The sequence below is a fragment of the Lathyrus oleraceus genome, chromosome 1, assembly GCF_024323335.1.
Source record: "Lathyrus oleraceus cultivar Zhongwan6 chromosome 1, CAAS_Psat_ZW6_1.0, whole genome shotgun sequence".
Lineage (NCBI taxonomy): Eukaryota > Viridiplantae > Streptophyta > Magnoliopsida > Fabales > Fabaceae > Lathyrus > Lathyrus oleraceus.
Genome location: NC_066579.1, coordinates 186,097,033 through 186,118,431, shown reverse-complemented (window position 1 = coordinate 186,118,431; position 21,399 = coordinate 186,097,033). Strand labels below are relative to the sequence as shown.

At 38.7% G+C, this 21,399-nt stretch overlaps 1 non-coding gene across 1 annotated transcript; it reads left to right on the top strand.

Moving 5' to 3' along the window:
• The first annotated feature begins 6,102 nt into the window (after nucleotides 1-6,102).
• LOC127116011 (small nucleolar RNA R71) lies at nucleotides 6,103-6,209 on the top strand. Its single transcript, XR_007801002.1, has one exon. It is a non-coding gene; the product is annotated as a small nucleolar RNA R71 (small nucleolar RNA).
• The last annotated feature ends 15,190 nt before the right edge of the window (nucleotides 6,210-21,399 follow it).

Below are 21,399 nucleotides of genomic sequence, written 5' to 3'. Positions count from 1 at the left end.
AATCAGTTCCGGGCATATGATGTCTAAGGTCGGGTATTGCCGATTCTTCGGTCTGAACAGGTTGAGGAGGAGGATCAATATCATAATAACCAGATGGTGTCTGAGGGTCTGATTCAACATAAGGAATCTGGTCATCACAAATCTCATAGTCCTGGATGGATTCAGTGGATCTAGCAGGAGAGGGGGTTTCGTTCAGATTGTAGAGCCAGTTATTGCGGTTATGAACACTAGTCCTAGGATCGGGCATGGTGAATAGGCAAAGAACTTGGTTATTAATTATAAGCTCAAACTCGTCAGATCCTAGGTTTGCTATAAACATAGTGTTGAAGAGGAAGGGTATACTCATAGTAGTGATGCCACAAAAAGGGCTTAAGTCAAGCATAGGCTGACGTAATCCGATAGCATTACCAATCATGGTTATCAAACCGCCTATTCGAATTGGTGCTCGTTCATCTTGGATAAGGTGGTCTAAATTTGCCAACATAAAAGTGGCATCGTTTACTGGACGGTTCTGGGAAGCACAAAATATGATGAAGAGTTCATCACATGAAACTGTGGTACTGTTTGGCTTCTTCCCAAATAAGGTGTGGGTCAGGATCTTATGGAAATAACGGAAGGCCGGGTTATGTATGCTTCCAGAGAGAAACTCATGTTCCTCGGGATCGTCATTTCCAGTCAAGTTACCCCAAAAGTGTTCAAGTTCTCTATATTCAAAAAGTTCTTCTTGGCTCACTGTGAATGTGTCAAAGGATGTAGGGAAACCTAAAAGGTTGGTAAAGTCTTGAATATTAAATTGGTACTCCATGTTAAACATTCTGAACTGGATGAAACCTCTGCTTATTCCTTTCCCATGGCTGGGTAGATAGATCAGAGAACTAAGGAATTCTAGAGTCAGTCTCCAGTAAGTGACAAATTGTCTACGGATAGGAGCGGTTTCCCACCCTATCTGACTCAGCAAATACAGGACACTTTGTCTTAGTCCAAGGGCAGTCGGTGCCCAGTCATCAGCATACAAACTAGGTAGCATCTCTCTCGTGGCTAGTTCCTCAAACTTTTGTTTCTGAGCTGTTCCTCTGAATTTGATACCCATACGATCAATTTGTCCCATCAGGTTAGTGTTAGCTAGAGAAAAGAAAAACAAGAGTTTTAGTCAGGATTTGGCCAAATGCCGAAAGAAGAAGAGAAAAGTTTTTAATAAATAAAAATAAATTAAGAATGAATACTAAACAAAAATTAAAAGAATAATTAAGGAAGAAATAGAAAAATAATAATAGAATAAAACATTTGTGGGTTGTCTCCCACTAAGCGCTTTGTTTAATGTCGCAAGCTCGACATAAAAATTATCAATTATAATCTATAAGTTCTTGAGGCATTTCGTCTAAGTGCAAGACTTGCGAATCTTCATTGTTTTCTGCATAGTGATAGTGTTTTAGACGTTTCCCGTTTACGGTAAATGGTTCCATAGATTTGCCTTTAATTTCTACTGCTCCACTGGGAAAAACATTGGTGATTTGAAAAGGACCTGACCATCTAGATCATAGTTTTCTCGGGAATAACTTTAGCCTGGAGTTAAATAAAAGGATTGTATCGCCTTGTTTGAAGATTTTCCTTGATATGCGCTTGTCATGCCATTGTTTTGTTCTTTCTTTGTAGATTCTGGCATTTTCGTAAGCGTCTCTTCTGAGTTCCTCTAATTTGCTTATATCAAGGATTCTCTTTTCACCGACGGCTTTATAGTTTAAATTTAGATTTTTAATAGCCCAATAGGCTTTATGTTCTAATTCTACCGGGAGGTGACAGGATTTTCCATAAATTAGCTTAAATGGGGTTGTCCCTATGGGAGTTTTGTAAGCAGTTCGGTAAGCCCATAAAGCTTCTGGTAATTTCAATGACCAGTCTTTCCTTGAAGTGGCGACTGTTTTCTCTAGTATCTGTTTGATTTCTCTGTTAGACACTTCCACTTGCCCACTGGTTTGAGGGTGGTAAGGTGTCGCTACTCTATGTCTTACGCCATACTTAAGCAGTAGTTTTTCGAGTACCTTGGATATGAAATGCGATCCACCATCACTAACTACTATTCTTGGGACACCAAACCTTGGAAATATTATATTCTTAAAGAGTCTAGTTACTACTCGTGTGTCGTTTGTTGGAGAAGCTATAGCTTCAATCCATTTCGATACGTAGTCAACTGCCACGAGTATGTATTTGTTACCGAAAGAGGATGGAAAAGGTCCCATGAAGTCTATTCCCCACACGTCGAAAATCTCTACTTCCAAAACGCCCTTTTGTGGCATCTCGTCACGTCTAGATATGTTTCCTGTGCGTTGACATCTGCCACATTTCTTAATAGATGCATGTACATCCTTCCATATATTTGGCCAATAGAAACCGGCTTGTAGGATTTTAGAGCAGGTCTTGGATGTACTTGCATGTCCACCATAAGGAGCGGAGTGACAGTGTTGGATTATATTTTCTACCTCTTCTTCGGGTATACACCGACGGAAAATACCATCGGGGCCTCTTTTAAAAAGTAAGGGGTCATCCCAGTAATAGTGTTTTATGTCATAGAAGAATCGTTTCTTCTGCTGGTAGGATAAGGTAGGTGGAACTATTCTGGCAGCTAAATAATTGACGAGGTCAGCATACCACGGTGTAACGGATATAGCTAAGGTGGTTTCTACCTATTTATCAGCTTTATTTTCTTCCAAAGTAGCTATAAGTTTATCGTACGAGAAATCATCGTTGATCGATGTTCTTTCCGGTTCAAGGTTCTCAAGTCTAGAGAGGTGATCTGCTACTATGTTTTCAGTTCCTTTCTTGTCTTTGATTTCCAAATCGAACTCTTGTAGCAACAGGATCCACCTTAGGAGTCTAGGTTTAGCATCCTTTTTTGTTAAGAGGTATTTGATAGCAGCGTGGTCAGTGTAGATGATTATTTTGGCTCCGACCAAGTAAGAACGAAATTTATCTAGCGCAAACACTACTGCTAGAAGTTCTTTCTCGGTTGTGGCGTAATTCATTTGTGCTTCATCTAGAGTTCTACTTGCGTAATATATAACATGAAGCTTTTTATCCTTTCGTTGTCCTAAAACAACACCTACAGCGTAATCACTAGCATCACACATTATTTCGAATGGTTCATTCCAATCTGGTGTCTGCATTATGGGTGCGGAGATCAGTGCTTGTTTAAGCGTTTGAAATGCTTCTAAACATTTATTGTCGAATATGAATTCAACATCTTTCATTAATAACCCGGTCAAAGGTTTAGTTATTTTAGAGAAGTCTTTAATGAATCGTCGGTAGAAACCGGCATGTCCTAAGAAGCTTCGTACTTCTCTCACAGTTTTCGGGGGTTGAAGATTTTCGAATACCTCTATTTTAGCTTTGTCTACTTCAATTCCTCTGTTCGAGATGATGTGTCCTAAAACAATTCCTTCTTGTACCATAAAGTGACATTTTTCCCAATTAAGTACTAGGTTTACTTTTACACATCGCTCTAGAACTCTTTCTAGGTTTTCAAGGCATTCTTCAAAGCTTTGTCCGCATACGGAAAAGTCATCCATAAATACTTCCATGATGTTTTCTAGAAAATCGGCGAATATTGCCATCATGCACCTTTGGAAGGTTGCAGGAGCATTACACAAGCCAAACGACATTCGTCTATAAGCGAAGGTACCAAAAGGGCACGTGAACGTTGTCTTTTCTTGGTCATCAGGGTGAATTGGTATTTGAAACAAACCTGAGTAACCGTCTAGATAGCAGAAATGAGAATGTTTTGCTAATCGTTCTAACATCTGGTCAATGAATGGTAAAGGGAAATGATCTTTTTGGGTTGCTTTGTTTAGTTTCCTATAGTCAATGCACATTCTCCATCCCGATTCGATTCGTTTGGTTATAGTTTCTCCTTTTTCATTTTCAATGACTGTTACACCTCCTTTCTTTGGTACTACGTGTACAGGACTAACCCATTTGCTATCAGATATAGGATATATGATACCTGCCTCTAATAACTTGGTTATTTCCTTCTTCACTACCTCACTCAGGATCGGGTTTAGTCTCCTCTGGTGTTCCCTAGAAGTTTTACAGTCTTCTTCTAGCATGATGCGGTGCATACAAATAGAGGGACTTATTCCTTTAAGATCGGTGATGTTGTATCCTAGTGCGGTTGGATATTTTCTTAAGATATGCAGGAGTTTTTCTGTTTCGAGTCTTCCTAGGTCAGCATTAACTATCACTGGTCGTTCAAGTTCTAAGTCTAGGAATTCATATCTCAGATTTTTGGGAAGTGTTTTCAGGTCTAAGGTTGGTTTCTTAAGGCATTGCGTAGGGTCTGGTGTTATTGCTAAACATTGGTTAAGTTTGTCTTCTACAAGATAGTCAGATGATTTGTCTTTTTCTAACTCCGTTTCTTTTATGCATTCATCGATGATATCCATGAAGTAACATGTATCTTCTATTGCAGGTGCTTTCAAAAATTAGGAAAGAATGAACTCAATTTTCTCTTCTCCTACTTCGAAAGTGAGTCGTCCTCGTTTTACGTCTATGATTGCACCGGCAGTTGCTAAGAACGGTCTTCCCAGTATAATGGGTGTAACTTCATCTTCTCTAATATCCATAATTGTAAAATCAGTTGGAATGTAGAATTGACCTATGCGCACTGGAATGTTTTCAAGAATTCCTACAGGATATTTGACGGAACGATCTGCTAGTTGCGCAGACATTTTAGTTGGTCTTAATTCTCCCATTTCAAGTCTCTTGCATATGGATTAAGGCATAACACTAATACCGGCTCCTAAATCGCATAAGGCTTTGTCAATGACAAATTTTCCTATGTGACAGGGTATAGAGAAACTACCTGGGTCTTTAAGTTTAGGAGGCATATTCTGGATTATAGCGCTACATTCAGCGGTGAGTGTAACGGTTTCGCTATCTTCAAGTTTCCTTTTATTAGAAAGAATTTCTTTTAAAAACTTGGCATATGAGGGCATCTGCGTAATAGCTTCTGTAAACGGAATTGTGACGTTTAATTGTTTTAGTAGGTCAACAAATTTTTTGAATTGGCCCGCATCTTTGGTTTTAATAAGCCTTTGAGGGTAAGGGATAGGTGGTTTATAAGGTGGTGGAGGTACATAAGGTTCCTTCTTTTCTACGGTTTCCTTATTACTCTCTTCCTTTTCCTTAGGTTCACTTTCCTCCTCAGTTGACTTTTTAGAGTTTTGGTTTTCTATCCTTGGGTCAGACGGTCCTTCCACTTCCGTTCCACTTCTCAGTATAATTGCATGAGCGTGGCTTCTTGGGTTAGGTTGGGGTTGGCCAGGAAATGTACCAGTTGGGGCAGCAATAGGCGCTTGTTGTTGAGCTACTTGTGATATTTGCGTTTCCAGCATTTTGTTATGAGTAGCCAGGGCATCTACTTTACTTGCTAGTTGTTTAATTTGTTCGCCAGTGTGTACATTCTGGTTTAAGAAATCTTTATTGGTTTGCTGTTGAGAAGCTATAAAGTTTTCCATCATGATTTCCAAGTTGGATTTCCTAGGGGCGTTATTGTTAGGTGTAGATGGGATCGGCTTCTGATATCCCGGAGGTATAGCTGGGGCTTGATTTGGAGATTGTCCAGGTGCGTATAAAGCATTATTACTCTTATATGAAAAATTGGGATGATTCTTCCAATTTGAGTTATAGGTGTGCGAGTAAGAGCTTCCTTGAGCATAGTTTACTTGCTCCGCTTGGATTCCTGTTAGGAGTTGACAATCTGCAGGAGTGTGACCTTGGATTCCACAGACTTCGCAATTCTGAGTTATGGCAATCACGGTGGCTGGAGGTGATACATTTAAACTTTCAATTTTCTGGACCAGAGCATCCACTTTTGCATTAACATGATCAAGGTTACTTATCTCGTACATGCCAGTTTTCGTTTGAGGTTTTTCTACCATTGTTCGTTCGCTTCCCCACTGATAGTGGTTTTGAGCCATGCTTTCGATAAGTTGGTAAGCATCAGCATAAGGTTTGTTCATTAGTGCACCACCTGCGGCGGCGTCTATTGTTAACCTCGTGTTGTACAGGAGACTATTATAGAAGGTATGAATTACTAACCAGTCTTCTAAACCATGGTGTGGACAAAGTCTCATCATGTCTTTGTATCTTTCCCATGCTTCGAAAAGAGACTCGTTATCTTTCTGTTTAAATCCATTTATCTGGGCTCTTAACATAGCTGTTTTGCTTGGCGGAAAATATCGAGCAAGAAAAACTTTCTTCAACTCGTTCCATGTGGTGACTGAGTTGGAAGGAAGAGATTGAAGCCATCTTCTAGCGCTATCTCTTAATGAGAAAGGAAAAAGACGAAGTCGAATTGCCTCTGAAGTGACACCATTAGCTTTAACAGTATCAGCGTATTGGACAAATACGGATAAATGAAGGTTTGGATCCTCGGTAGGATTTCCAGAGAATTGGTTTTGTTGCACTGCCTGCAACAGTGAAGGTTTGAGTTCAAAGTTGCTTGCTTCGATTGCGGGTGGAGCAATACTTGAATGCGGCTCATCTTGTGATGGAGCGGCGTAATCTCTAAGAGCACGAGCTGGTTCTGCCATCTCGGGTATCGAAGGGAAAATATTTTTGAAATCGGGAAGTTCAACAGGAGGGAGATTGTTTGCAGCACGATATTCCCGAATTCGTCGTAAGACTTGGAGATATAGTTCGATATCGTTGATTCGTAAGTAGAACGGCTCGCCTTGTGAGCGAGTGTGTGGCATACAAATCAACGAAAGAAAGAAAAGAAAAAGAAAAGCCTTAGTCTCTACAGCGTAACAGAAGAGTTACGATATCGACTAAATAAAAGTCCCCGGCAACGGCGCCAAAAACTTGATTGCGACTTTATGAGTCGAATTTGGGGTACAAACTGCAAGTGCACAGTTCTATCGCGTAGTTTTAAAAGATATCGATCCCACAGGGACTTATGAATCGATATACCGTTATCTAAGGTTACTTCGTAAAGCTAAGGCAGGTAATACTTTGATTGTTTGGGGGAAAAGCTAAAACTAAAATAAGATCTAAAATAAATATCTAATAAGCGGATATCGGTATGTAGTTCGTCGTAATTAGGGAATCAATTCTTTGTTGGTTTCTTGGTTTTAAAATAAATCCTTTCAGTTGACACTATTGATTAAAAGTCTTATCTCAAACTCTCTCTCTGTTGAATAAACTATGATTTTATATTAACGTAGCTGTCACTTATAGTTAAGTCAAAAACCACTTTTTGAAAACAATAGGATCCGTAGAAACTCTTTTTAAGAAAACACTAATCGTTTAAACACCCTTATCTCAAACTCTCGCTCTGTTGACTTAGGTTATATAATTAAATTCAAATGCTTAACTCTCGTCCTCACATTCAATCTTTAAAAATACTTTTTGAAAAAGATTAGAATTTAATTAACTCTAAAAATTCCTCTCGCCCTAATCTAGAATTAATGTCCAATTAACACTGTCCAGTCAAAAACTCAAACTCTCGTTCTATTGCTTTTAACTTCTTTATGTCTTTTACTTTCGTACAAAAACCTTGTTATTAAACCTGTAAATTGAGACCGTAAAAAGAGTGATTTTAATTTTAAACTTAATTAAACCAATTTGGTTTTGATTCCTTCATTCCGCTTACTCTACATACCGATACCTAAGTAAATCAACCAGACATGCTAAACAGACTTAAATAATTATCATGCATAAACAGATTCATCTCAGGCAAATAATATAAATAAACAGTAAAGCAGGGCATATATAAATTCAAACAATAATTAAAGAACCTGAGAAATTAAATAGCAGTCTTGAACACTCCACCACAAGCCGGTTGGATTTGTTCTTGAATTCTTCAATCAAACGGAAAAATAAAAGCGAAGGAATAAAAAAAACTAGATTCTAACGTAAGGTTAGATCCGGTAAAAGGTACACAATAGTTTCCGGTGTAGAAACTATTGCGCGAAAAAGAATTAACTAAGTGCTGAAAAAGAAAATAGAAATTGCAAGGGAAACAATATAAAAATCGTAAAAGCAATGATGTAAAAATGTGCTTGTACTGCTAGAAAAGAAAAATTGCGAAAAAGCAAAAACGGCGAAGAAGTCTGAAAAAAGCGTGGAACCTCTGCAGAGTTTGCAAAGCTGATATTTATACTGGTACTTTCTGTAACGGTTTACTGTAATGGTTTCCAAAAGTAATCCGCGTCAAAGGTCTTCACGTGGCGAATGGTTAGGCGTGCAAATAGCACTCAACGTCTCTGAAGCCAAAAATATAGGGGAATGGTGTGACGTCCGTCACACCATGTGTGACGCTCGTCACACAAGCGTGCAAAGCGTGACGCTCGTCACAGCCTTTGTGACGCTCGTCACAGGCACAGCGCCTGTGCTTTTTGGGCTGGGCTTTGGCTTTTGATATTTGCTTCTTTTCATTCCTTTTTGCACCTCCTTTTCTTCCTTTTTTACTTGTGCTTCAAATAAACCACCTGAGATAAATAGAAAGAAAATACCGCGTAATATCTAATAAAATGAAATAAATTGAAGTAAATAATGATATAATTTAATTAAATTGAGTCCTAAAATGTGATACTATTTTATGTTATCAAAACCTCCATTGTACACTAAAATGCTGGATTCTAATAAACTTTGTTGATTCATTTGATTCATGCTTTGTCTTTTATTGTGAATTTGTGGAAGCAATTAGAAATGATCAAGGTGCTTGTTTTCTATCGAGCACAACCAGTTCCAAATACAACTTACCCGTGAGCAGAGAGAGTATTCGTGAACCCCTTTGAGCTTAAACAATTGAATCTCTGCTTGAAATAAAGCGAGATGTCAAAAATCTTTTTTCTTGAAACCCGAAATTTTTTGATAATTGTTCTTTTGCCGTAAAAAGTCAAGAGCATTCACTTAGGGTGAGTAAAAGATAAGTTGGGGAGAACGAAAATGAGAATCGGTAAGTGCCACAACTCTTGAAAAACCGAGCAAGCATTGAAAAAAAATTAGAAAAGAGAAACATTGTTTTGTGAATACGATGTGAAAAGAAAAAAAAATAGAGAAAATGAAAATGAATGCTTGCTTGGAAGAAAAATAATGAAAAACAAAATTGAGTTGTGAAATCAGAGTTGTGAGGTTTCAAATGAGAAACAAATGGAACGAAGTTGAGATGTGTGAATAGCTTGTACAGTGAATGTCTCTTTTGCATCGGCAATTTCGTTTTCAATGGCCTTAGATATGACCCTTGTTTGTAAACCTAACCAAGCTACAACCGGAAAAGACCTTAGTGATCTTCGTGCTTCCGCATTTCCATTTATAATTGTTAGACATTGTATGAATTGAATTGATTTCTGCATTGTTTGTTGGAGAGTGAAATTGTCCCCGCGGTTGCAAACACGTAATTTCTTCAATCCTTATTCGAAGAGGAGAGATAGGGTGATTCATTCAGGATAACATTGTTGTGGATTGTTACATGTTTTACATTGCTATAAAGTTTTAGTTCTTGTGTATTATGTTATTCTAACCATTGGGAACTTGTGTCTGGTTGATTCTCTTGTGTTTGAGTCGTTTTATCCGATTTTGGAGAAACCTTTTTCTTTAAGCAGATCCTCTTGTCCTTCAAGAGGCATACTTTGCTTGAGGGCAAGCAAGAATCTAGTTGGGGAGAGTTGTTAGATGCCCAAAAGTGCTTATTTGAGCTATCAAATGTGGGCATCTTTCACTCCTTTTTGTCGAGAAAGTGTTCGAAACCGCCTTTGCTTTTGATGATTTGCAATATAATGTGAAATGATCTTGGTACCCTTAATTTGTGTGTTATTGTGCAGGAATTGGGCATGAAAGAGTAGAAAACAAAGACATAAGAAAGTTGGCAAAGGAACCAAGAAAGGAAGCATTCATCAGTATGCTCGCTAGGCGAGTGATGTAGCGAAGTGCTCGCTAGGCGAGCACCCAGCGAGCTGCCAATGAACATTCCCAGAATTTTACAGTAGAAAAATGTCAAAACTCGTTGTGGCGAAGGAAGTAGCGAACACTCCCAGACTTGGACAAAACCATAGCTAGCACTTACTTGCTAGGCGAGCCACTAGCGAGCTTCCAGCGAGCAATTCTAGTAGCAAAACCATCAAAACTCGCTGGAGCGAAGGAGGAAGCGTGGGCTTCGCCTAGCGAACATATGAAATCTGGACTTGGATATTTCTTCTGGGCGCAGGTGCCTCAGGTGGTTTATTTTGGGGCTCGCTAGGCGAACCATTCTGCTCGCCTAGCGAGCATGACAACTCAGGAACCAGTACTATAAGTAGAAGGGGCTACTTTTTGGAAAGGATACTTTTTAGACTTAGATATTTTCTTTTCTGCATTTTCTTGGGATCATACTTTGTAACCTAGAAACCCATTTTCTCATATTTCTTCATCTCTTAACAATATTTCACAAAAAGAAGGTGGATTTCCATCCAATCTCGATTCTTCGACTCGGATGTTGATCAACCTTCGACCGAAACTTGTTGACCAAGCTACCATGAAAATGAGTAGCTAACTCCTTCTTTTTGTCAAGGTTAGATGTAGATGATCATAAGCTTTGTATGTATATGGGATGATCTTCATTTGTAAACTCTTTGATGATGAATATATGGTGAAAACTTTGTTTTATTGATAACTCTTTGTGTTGGTTTATGATCGAGAGATGTTTTCCAACTCTTTACCTAGGTTTTCATCCAATCTTGTTTGTTAGCTAGAGATAGTAATGAATGATTTTGTTCACCATAAAGTTGAACCAAAAAGTTGTCATTTTGATAGATTGTGTGAGAGATCAACAATGGATCAAAATGGGAAAACCCACAATGTGTGTTAGAGATAAACACATTGGGAGGACTTTGTGAAATAGTTTATCATCTAAAGGAGTTTATGAGTTTTGTTGATCGAACATATGCATGCAAAGTGATCGTCGAACCCTAACTTTGACAATATTTCTCAAATCTTAAAACCAAAGCTTTTACCGTAATTTCTTACCTTTTATGCAAGATACCGTGACTAAAAACCAAAAACCCCCTTGTTACTACAAGTTAAGAACTTAACAACTGTCGAACGGCGGCGATATCTCACAATCCCTGTGGAGACGATAACAAAAACCCGACACTCTAACCCTACACACAACACATACGTTGATCCTTAATTGGAAATAGGCGTAGTAGATGTAGCATACGTTGATCCTTAATTGGAAATAGGCGTAGTAGACGTTGATCCTTAATTGGAAATAGACGTAGTGGCTTTGATCTTGTCCGAATCGGAAGCGTGGCTTGGATTCTAGATATTGAATCGGGAAGCGGTGAAACATTGGGTTCACATTGAGGTACCACATGCATAGAGTCACATGTCTTGCATTGAGTCACATTAGAGTTATGTGATCATCGAGTGTATGCATTGTTGTGATTGTGATGTGTGTATGAGATATGGTAATTGAGTTAGGTGATGTTTGGATACATAATTGGCAAAATATGTGATGATGTGATAATTGTAGTTATGTGTAATTTTGGGAATATAGTATTGGATTTTAATATTGTACTCCTTGAGTTTTGATGGATGTTTGAAACATGTGAAATAAATGTTGATTAATATTATTTACATGGTTATACGAAGTGTGATGAATTCCTTTAATTGTGGATTTAATCATTGTGCCTTATTATACTTCTTCATAATGATTTGAATTCTCACCCTTTCTGTTTGAATGTTACCTTTACATGGGTATCGTGCAGATACTCAGGAGTAGTATCGCTGAAGTAAGTGGACGGTAGCTCACTCGAGATTAGCCGGAGAGTTTCCGTATTTTAGTTTGAAGACTAGGTAATGAGTCAATGTTATGGTCATGTAACACTGGGTAGATTAGTAGTATTGAACTCGTATCCTATTTGGATAAGTATTATGTTATTACTTGTGAACATGCTTAATTGCAATTGTTGTTGAGAGGCCATAGTGCCAAATATTCTGATTATGGTTTTAGTTTATTTTGAAGAGATTATTGAGAGATGATCATGGTATGGGACATGGATCATTTTATGAAATACATGAGTATTCATTATGGTCCGTTGCGAACGCATATTCTGGAATATTCATGATAATTGAAATGTGTTATTTTAAATGACCAAGTGTATTGTATGTTGATGATGAATGATGTTTGGTTTTTGAAAGCTTTTAGTTTTTGAAAACGTCGATGTGACGCCCTTTTGTTTATATGCGTGCTTATTTACTCTGATTATATGTAAGTATTTTGGGGTAGAAAATGGGTGTTACAGCATACACATTGCATCAATTGAAATTACAAGAATAAAACTTAATATTGCATATTTAATAGTACAAGTTTACAAGTTTCAATATTTCCCTCAAAGCGTACACATTGAAAATTTCACACACTCGAGCAAGATAATATCTCCCTTAAACCTCTATAATGTACATTACTAACACCCTCAACAATGATATAAGTTGAATCAATTTTTCACATACAAGACAACAAAGAAACCTAAGCAAAAAATACTCAAAGCATCCAAAACTAAGAATCCCTAAATCACCTAAAGCTCATTTTGCTAGAGTTGCTAAGAGCTTCATATCAAAAGCTCTTAAACAACTTGAGCTTAACCTAAGAAAATCCTCACAACAATAACACAGAAGCAACCAACAATCATAATCAGAGGCAGAGAGGAGGAGAAGAAAACTTTTGAGCTAAAAGGAAATCTGAGCACGAAGAGAAAGAGGAAGAATGAAAAGAAACTTATTTGTTGGACCTTCACTCCAATAACATCCAGATTGGTAACTTCTTTGCTTCCTTCGTTTCTTTATTTCCTATTTGTTGTTGTTGTATGATACTTATTATACCCTTCCCTACCTAGATTTCATGATATAGTTGTTGATTTGGGTGCTCATTTATTAGTTTGGGGAAGTTAGGGTTCCGCTTATGTTTTCTCGATGGAAGGATTTAAAGGAATTTTGGGAGGATTTTGAGTCCAAAATTGGACCCAGGAGATTTAGAAACCTATGCTAGAGGGTTTATTTGAGTGGTATCGGAGCTCTAAAGGTTGCAGGATGACCACCACATGGTATTCATCCTCACCGCCATGGACATTAATAAGATCCGTCGTGAGGTTCATATGAACCATCAATGTTGATCTTGAGCGCCACCCTTTTTTGGGTTTGTTTTTTGTTTGTTCATAGAAGAGAGAGTGAGGGAGAGAGAGAGAGAGAGATGACTTAGAGCGATGAAAGAGAAAAACAAAGAGGAAATGATTATCTCTTTGAGTTTTCTCTTTTATAACTCTCCTTTCTCCGTCCAGCTGATGACACATGGTTGAGTCCTGATCCATTGGATCAGTTGACTCAGCCTAATTAAACTTGATCCTGTGCATGTGCCTTGTTGTGCACCTACCCCCGCATCCTTTGCATGTTGCTTTGACTCATTCCAAGTAGCCCAATCCAACACTCTTGATTTGGTCATAAGATTAAACGGTTTTTGTTGAGTCAATCCATTGACTCCGGACCAAACCACTATCCTCATGGTTTTTGGGCTTTAGCTCAGCCCGTTTTTGGCCTTATACCACTTGTTTTTATTTTGGTACCCCTCCTGTTTGGGTTTTTAGCCTATTGTTTTGTTTTTATTTTATTTTGTTTTGTTGATTTATGTTATTTATTTTATTATTATTATTTATTTATTTTTATTTCAATAATTATTTGTAAAATAATATTGATTATATTTGTTAAATATTATATTTTATTTGGTTAATTTAATTTTTTATACATATGTAAATATTTATATTTATGCTTGTATATTAAAATGTAAATATATTTTTTTATTTTAATTTTTTAGATCATTTAAATTATAATTAATCAAAAATCCAACAAGACTTCTTTTCAAAATCCTAATTTATTCAAAAACATCAATCTCACTAGCATTTGATTTTTTTAATTAAATAGTAAAGCGAATAATCTTTTTCCAATTAGTTCAATTTCACTTTTAAATCAAAAAATCAAGTAATAACTTCTCACCACAATTTTAAATCAATTCAAATCATTTTCAATACCAAAAATGCAAACCATTTCATAGTTCATTTTGCAACGCAAATCAAACCTCGATAAATATCTAGTGCATTTTCAAAATCAAAATAAAATAATTAATCATTTTCAAATATCTTTTCACAAATAAGACGAAAAGGGAATGTGGTGTATACCACACTTTCCCCCGAGTGTTTGGATACGAGGTATATATCTTGATCATCCGAGCATTCGTCATCCTTTTAAAAATCTTAACTCGGTTGATACTAAAATCTTTTTCATAATCAATCTTGAGCAATCTCATTTTTTAAACAATAAATCAGACGAAAAGGAACAGTTTGGTGTATATCACTATTTTCCCCGAATACATGAATGTGAGTTGCATAGCTCGGTCATTCGAGTATTCGTCTTCCAAAAAAAATCCTAATCATATCTAAACGTTTTATAGTTAATTGGGTGAAAAAGGAACGTGGTGTATACCAAAATTGTCCCCGGGTGTTTGGATATGAGGTGTATATCTCGATCATCCGAGCATTTGTCATTCGTTCAAAAATAATCCAACACATTCAAACCTTTTGCCTTTTGGCTTTTAAAGCTCAAACTTTTTAAATGAAATATGTTTCGTTTCGAGATGATGCAAAACAACAGTTTATCAACATATGTGTGAGTAAGCTATTTATGTTTTCCCGTGAATATTAATATGTTTATCTATTATGCTATGATGCAAACGTGCCCTTCCTCCACTATTTTGGGTAGTAAGCAGTGTTTTTTGCTCGATTGTGACAAAATAGCTTTCACTAAAATTGACCAACAAATAAACATTTTCTACCCAAAACTACGTAGCCTTGAGTTTTCCATCGCACCTAGAGATGCGTAGGAGCGAGATTCAAAATCTCGTCATGAACCCTAATAAAAAAAAACTATTTTTAGTCCTTCTTATATTTCTCAAAATTTTAATAACCTGGAGAAAGCAAACAAACGAAAGCTAACACTTAATGCAAAACTAACTAAATAGTTCTCGTTGAGTATAAGAGATGTGAGGGGTGCTAATACTTACCCCTTACATAATCGACTCCCGAACCCCATTTGGTTGCGACAACCATATTGTCATCTTTAAGGGTTTTATCGATATTTTCCCTTTCCTTTTAGGAATAAATAAAGTTCGGTGGTGACTCTGTGTTTATCACCCCGAGCGTGCGAGCTCTTGTGGTCGTATTTTTCGCACTCTGAGGCAATATGAATGATAAATCCTCAAAGTGGAATCCTTGCCATCCTTTGAGGCAATATGAATGTTGGATCCTCAAAGGGGAATCACATTATGACTATTGAATTCTCAAAGGGGAATCCTTGTCGCCCTCATTAGTAACATGACTACTGGATCCTTCAAGGGGAATTGTTGCCACCCTTAAAGGCAATATAATTGTTGGACCATCACTAAAGAATACTTACCTCCCTTATATAAAATTTGATTTTTGGACCTTCACTGAATGATCCTTGTCGCTCTATGAGGAAATTGAATATTAGACTTTCACTGAAGATTCTTACCTAAAGAAAACTATATTCTCCCAATCAACACTTAAGAGACTCGCCTAGGAAAAAATTTATTCAGTTAAGGCGACTTGAAAAGATGACCTTGAGAGTAATTGAAAGAGATCCAAATAACACAAGACAAACATCAGGGGGAGAAATACAAACAATGAATAAAGGTATAATGCTAAGCCTTATGAATTTTAAAAAGCGTGCCTTTATGAAATATCACACGAGGAACTCAACTATCTAAGTCTCTCTCTGGAATAAATTACCTTTTGCCTAAATTAAATCACTTTTCCCTTTCCAATACCCCACACTTAAGGGACTGTGTAATGACATGATTCCATTAGGTCTAAAAGAACATGTACTTTTCAAAAGGTACAAATGCGTGGCACCCCTATGTTGGTATGGGTGGTATAAGCTTTAAGGAATTTTAACAGTTTTAGGGCTAACTCATGGTGGTGAGAAATCCTATTTTGAGGTGATTACGCGAGGAGAGAGCAAGCTCACTTGAGGTGACTGTAGCGGTATATTCATGACCATTAAGTTATGGATAAACTTAACATCAATAAAACCAGAGTCACCATCGCGCTTTTATTGTTTCCAAAGGAAAAGGGAAAAGTACGAACAAAACCCAAAGATAAGAAGTTTTCAAGTCAAAACTAATAAAATGCCAGAGATTACATGTAAGGGGGTTGGTTACACAGAGGGAAGGTGTTAGCACCCAAAGTGTCCTAGGTACTCCTAGGTGTCGCAACCTGAAAAATACAGTGTGCGAAAAAAAACCGGCGAAAGAAAATGACAGAAGAGTCGCCACCGCGCGTTATTTATCCCAAAGGAGGGAAAGGAAACGCTCGAAGTAAACCTGAAAAGAGGAAAGGAAAAGACAAGGTCTCGCAACCAAATCTTGGGTTCGGGAGTCGGTTATGCGAAGGGAAGGTATTAACACCCCTACACATCCGTAGTACTCTACGGGATCCACTTTTGTAGTTCTTGTCTAAAGGGTGTGAGTTTATCTTGTGCTGTTTACTAAAAAAAGGGTTAAATGAAAATGACTCGCGCAGGTGTCGCATCCACTGCATACGTATCTCATCTGAATATGAGAATTAGAGTCTTCGTAGCTCGGCTGACCTATGGGTTTGGGGGATGTGTGCTCGCTAAGACATCGCGTCTTATGCCTACGTATCTCATCTGGAATGAGAATCAGAGCAATCCGTAGTTCGGCTAACTACGGGGTTAAGGATTATGTTTTGGGGGCGGACGACGTTACTACGCAATCTACCGGATGCTCGACCTTTGGAGACTTACTCACCTATAGTAGAAGGAGTAAACGTGTGTTTAGGAGAAGAAAAATCAATGAAGGGTTAGGGTTTGGGATGCTCATGCAAAAAGGCAGTCCTTGACGAAGGAACCGCGCTACCTGCGGGGATACGAACACATACAAAACAAACATGTATAAAGTAAATGTGTCAACAAGGAAATCAGAATGAATCTCCCAAATGGTATCCCACAAGCAAAGTGGAATATCCAACGAGCTATTCCTGCAAAAGTCATGTGAGCCTTCACAAAAACTCAACAAAAGGGTTAGTGAAACAAGATAAGGATTAGGAGAAAACATGCTATGACAAACGTAATTCAGATTAGAGCAAAACAGTGTGGTTTTTCATGGATAACAGTATGGTTTCAGAAACCTCAAACCCTGTGGCATACACTTCAGAAATTAAACGATTAAGCATTCAAGGCATTATTTATACATTCATACATAATTATGAACCCGTGGGCAAAAACCTAATGAAATTTATCCATCATACCTCAAACATTCAGAGTATTCAACTTCAAAGCACAAAGGTAATGGGAATAAGGGCAAACCTGATTGGAGAGATCGGTTGAAATCAAATGGCACGGCTGGATTTGCAAACCAATGTTAGGGTTTGCTTGAGCTGAAAGTGTGTGAGTCAGAATGAACCTTTCAGAGTTGCCTGGAGGTTGCTCTGAACTTTGTTAGCTCTTCTCTCACTATCTTTTTCCGCAGGGTTCTTCTCTCACTATCTTTTTCCCAGACAGGGTAATAGGAATAGAATGACCTTTTGTTTCACTGAAACTCTGAATTTATAACCTGATTTTTGTGGACCTGTGGGCTCAAATGAGAGAGGTCCAAGTCCAAGATTTTTTCTTTTATTTATTTATTTATTTTCGTTTTTTTTTATTTAAATATTCCGATTGCCATGATGAAATGCAAATGCTAAATGGCCTAAAAATGAATGCATGTATGAGGCGTAAAGCGTATGCTTCCAGGAAAAATGAAGGGTAAATTTTGGGGTATTACAGCTGCCCCTATTCAATCAACTGGAGGCCTGGAAAGAAGATAGCAGCGGCTTTCGTGCTTTCGAGGTATCAAGGGATTGAATACAATAAAAGCCCGAAAATTTGCACTGAAGTGAAGTGAAGTAACAATGCCTGTCAGGATCGGCAAAGAGGTGGTCTTGAAAGAAGAATCCGTCTGGTACGGTGAGAGTCAGTCTGAATACCGAAAACGAATGTTAACCTGGATACCAAAATAAATGGTAACACAGAAATAATCATGGCCTGAATGTCGCTCATCAGTCTGAATACCGAAAAAGAATGTTAACCTGGATACCAAAATAAATGATAACACAGAAATAACCATGGCCTGAATGCCGCTCATCAGTCTGAATACTGGAAATGACTTCGATCTGAACATCGGAAGATATGAGATTATTAATATCGGTCTGAACACCGAGAGGCTGGCCTGAATGCCACAAGTTGCGTCGACCTGAATGTGAGGAACTTCTTCGATATGAATATCGGAAATCTGGCCTGAATGCCACTTCGGTCTGAATACCGGAAACTTGGCCTGAATGCCACTTCGATCTGAATATCGGAAAATTGGTCTGAATGCCACTTCGGTCTGAATACCGGAAACTTGGCCTGAATGCCACTTCGATCTGAATATCGGAAAATTGGTCTGAATGCCACAAGTTGCATCGACCTGAATGTCGGAAACTTCTTCGATCTGAACATTGGAAAACTGGCCTGAACGCCACAAGTTGCATCGACCTGAACGTCGGAAACTTCTTCGATCTGAACATCGGAAAACTGGCCTGAACGCCACAAGTTGCATCGACCTGAACGTCGGAAACTTCTTCGATCTGAACATCGGAAAACTGGCCTGAACGCCACTTCGGTCTGAATACCGGAAACTTCATGCCTTTCAGCATCGGCAGAAATAGGGAACGATAATAGAGGCGGCGCATGGGCCAATGACACTTGCTGGGGATAACAAAGGTAAGTCATGAACAATCTTCAGTCTGAGTACTGGAAACAACTTCTGGCTTATCACTTGGGATACCGAGAATGTTTTATGCTTACATGCGTATGTTTGAATTTTTCAATGGCGTAATGCTCCATGAAAATGGAAATGCTACGCGATTTAGGAGGATGCAATGCAATATGATTCTACATGCAGGGATGCGAAATGCTGGGTAGAATGCCAAGCTGAGGCAAGGGGATCTGCTGGGAAATGATCACCATCTTCTGGACCCTGGCAAGGCTGCTGGAGATGCACAGCGCAAAGAATTCTATGGGGAAATGACCTGCCACACGGTGTTCTAGCAATGACGAAATACCGAGATTCTGACTGGGGAGAGAACGGCACTGAAAACCTGCTGTTGGGGAAAGCGATAATGGTTCTGGAAACCACGATCTGCGAGAGATGACTCAGTAGGGGAAGCAAACACCGATACGGTACCGAGGTTCTGCTTCAGGGAAAGAAACCATGGATCTGGCATTGGGATTATCGATCTGGCCTCGAACTCTGAGGAGCAGCCGCTTCTGCTGGGAAGATACAGTCTGGCACTATCAACTCCGCTGGGGGTATATAGTCTGACACTGTCAACTCTACTAGGGAGTGTATAATCTGAAACCACCGCTTGGGGGGAGGTACAGTGGTGAGAACCTGCTGGGGATTGAAGAATCCAACGCTCTGATCAGCTCTGCAGGGATAAGATACCGAATTTGTCTGTTGGTGGAAAACATTCACGATCATCTGCAGGGGATTTTAAGGAAATGCCCCGAGGGTACCTGTTATGAATAGACGATCCAAAGCACTTAAAATTTACAGCAATTTTAAATGTTTATTAAGCATGTACCTATAAAGCTCTTATGTGTCATGATGCAATGTTTATCAAAAAATTCGGACGTCATTTTTGCAAACAAAACAGAAAAATGAAAATGAAAACAGAGATATACTGAATAACATGATTTTATTGATTGAACGACCTCTGAATAGGCATTTACATCAGGAAGCAATCCCTGGAAAGAGGTAATCGCACAACAGATAAAAACAAACATAAATCTAATGGCAATGTGAAATGGATTTCTATTGGATTCCAATTCTGCTATGACTTGCTCGTCTTCAAGATCCTCCAGATGATCAGCTTTCTGAAAAGAGTGATTGGACTATTTCCTATCCTTCAAAAGTTTCCAGTCATTGACACGAGATGAGATTCAGAACTACTCAGAACGCAGTCATTTGCTTAATCCCTAACTTTTGCCTGGATCGCCCTTTTTGGGTTTTCAATCCACCGGGATACCCATTTTTGCCTAAGTTACCTTTTCAGGTTTTCAACTTACCGGGTGTACAATCTTTTCACTTTTAATCCCTAATTTTTGCCCGAACCTTTTTCATTTTCTTGGTTCGCCGGGATGCCCATTTTTGCCTGGACTACTCTTTTTATTGTCCAGCGGGTCTATTTCATGCGAAGTATTTTTTAACTGCGTCTGAGTTCACCGGGGAAGTGAAGTTTTTACCATCCATCGTTGCAAGCATTAAGGCCCCACCATCAAAAACCTTGGTGACAATATACGGTCCATCATAGTTAGGAGTCCACTTACCCCTGTGATCTGTCTGAGGAGGAAGGATCCTTTTCAACACCAAATCTCCGACTTGGAAGCATCGAGGACGCACTTTCTGATCAAAGGCTCTCTTCATCCGACTTTGATACAACTGCCTATGACAAATGGCTGCCATTCGCTTCTCTTCGATAAGACTCAACTCATTGAACCTTGTCTGAATCCATTCAGCTTCGTCTAACTTGACATCCAACAGGACTCTTAGAGAAGGAATCTCCACTTCAACAGGTAGGACTGCTTCCATACCATACACAAGGGAGTAAGGGGTTGCCCCGGTCGATGTACGTACTGAAGTACGGTACCCATGCAAGGCGAAGGGTAGCATCTCATGCCAATCTCTGTACGTAACGACCATCTTCTGCACAGTCTTCTTTATGTTCTTATTTGTCGCTTCAATAACATCGTTCATCTTAGGGAGGTAAGGGGAAGAATTATGATGCTGAATGTTGAAGTTCTGGCACAACTCCTTCATAATTTTGTTGTTGAGATTAGAACCATTATCAGTAATGATTCTTTCGGGAATCCCATAGCGACAAATGATTTCTTTCTTGATGAATCGGGCAACCACATGTCTGGTGACCTTCGCAAATGACGCTGCTTCGACCCACTTGGTGAAATAGTCGATAGAAACAAGGATGAAGCGATGCCCATTGGAGGCGGTCGGCTCAATCTTTCCAATCATATCGATGCCCCACATAGCGAAAGGCCACGACGAAGACATCACATTCAAAGGATTCGGCGGCACATGCACCTTATAAGCATAAATCTGGCATTTATGGCACTTTCGAGCATATTTGAAACAATCAGATTCCATGGTCATCCAGTAATAACCTGCTCTCAACAATTTCTTAGCCATTGCATGTCTGCCGGCATGAGTACCGAAGGAGCCTTCATGAACTTCCTGCATTA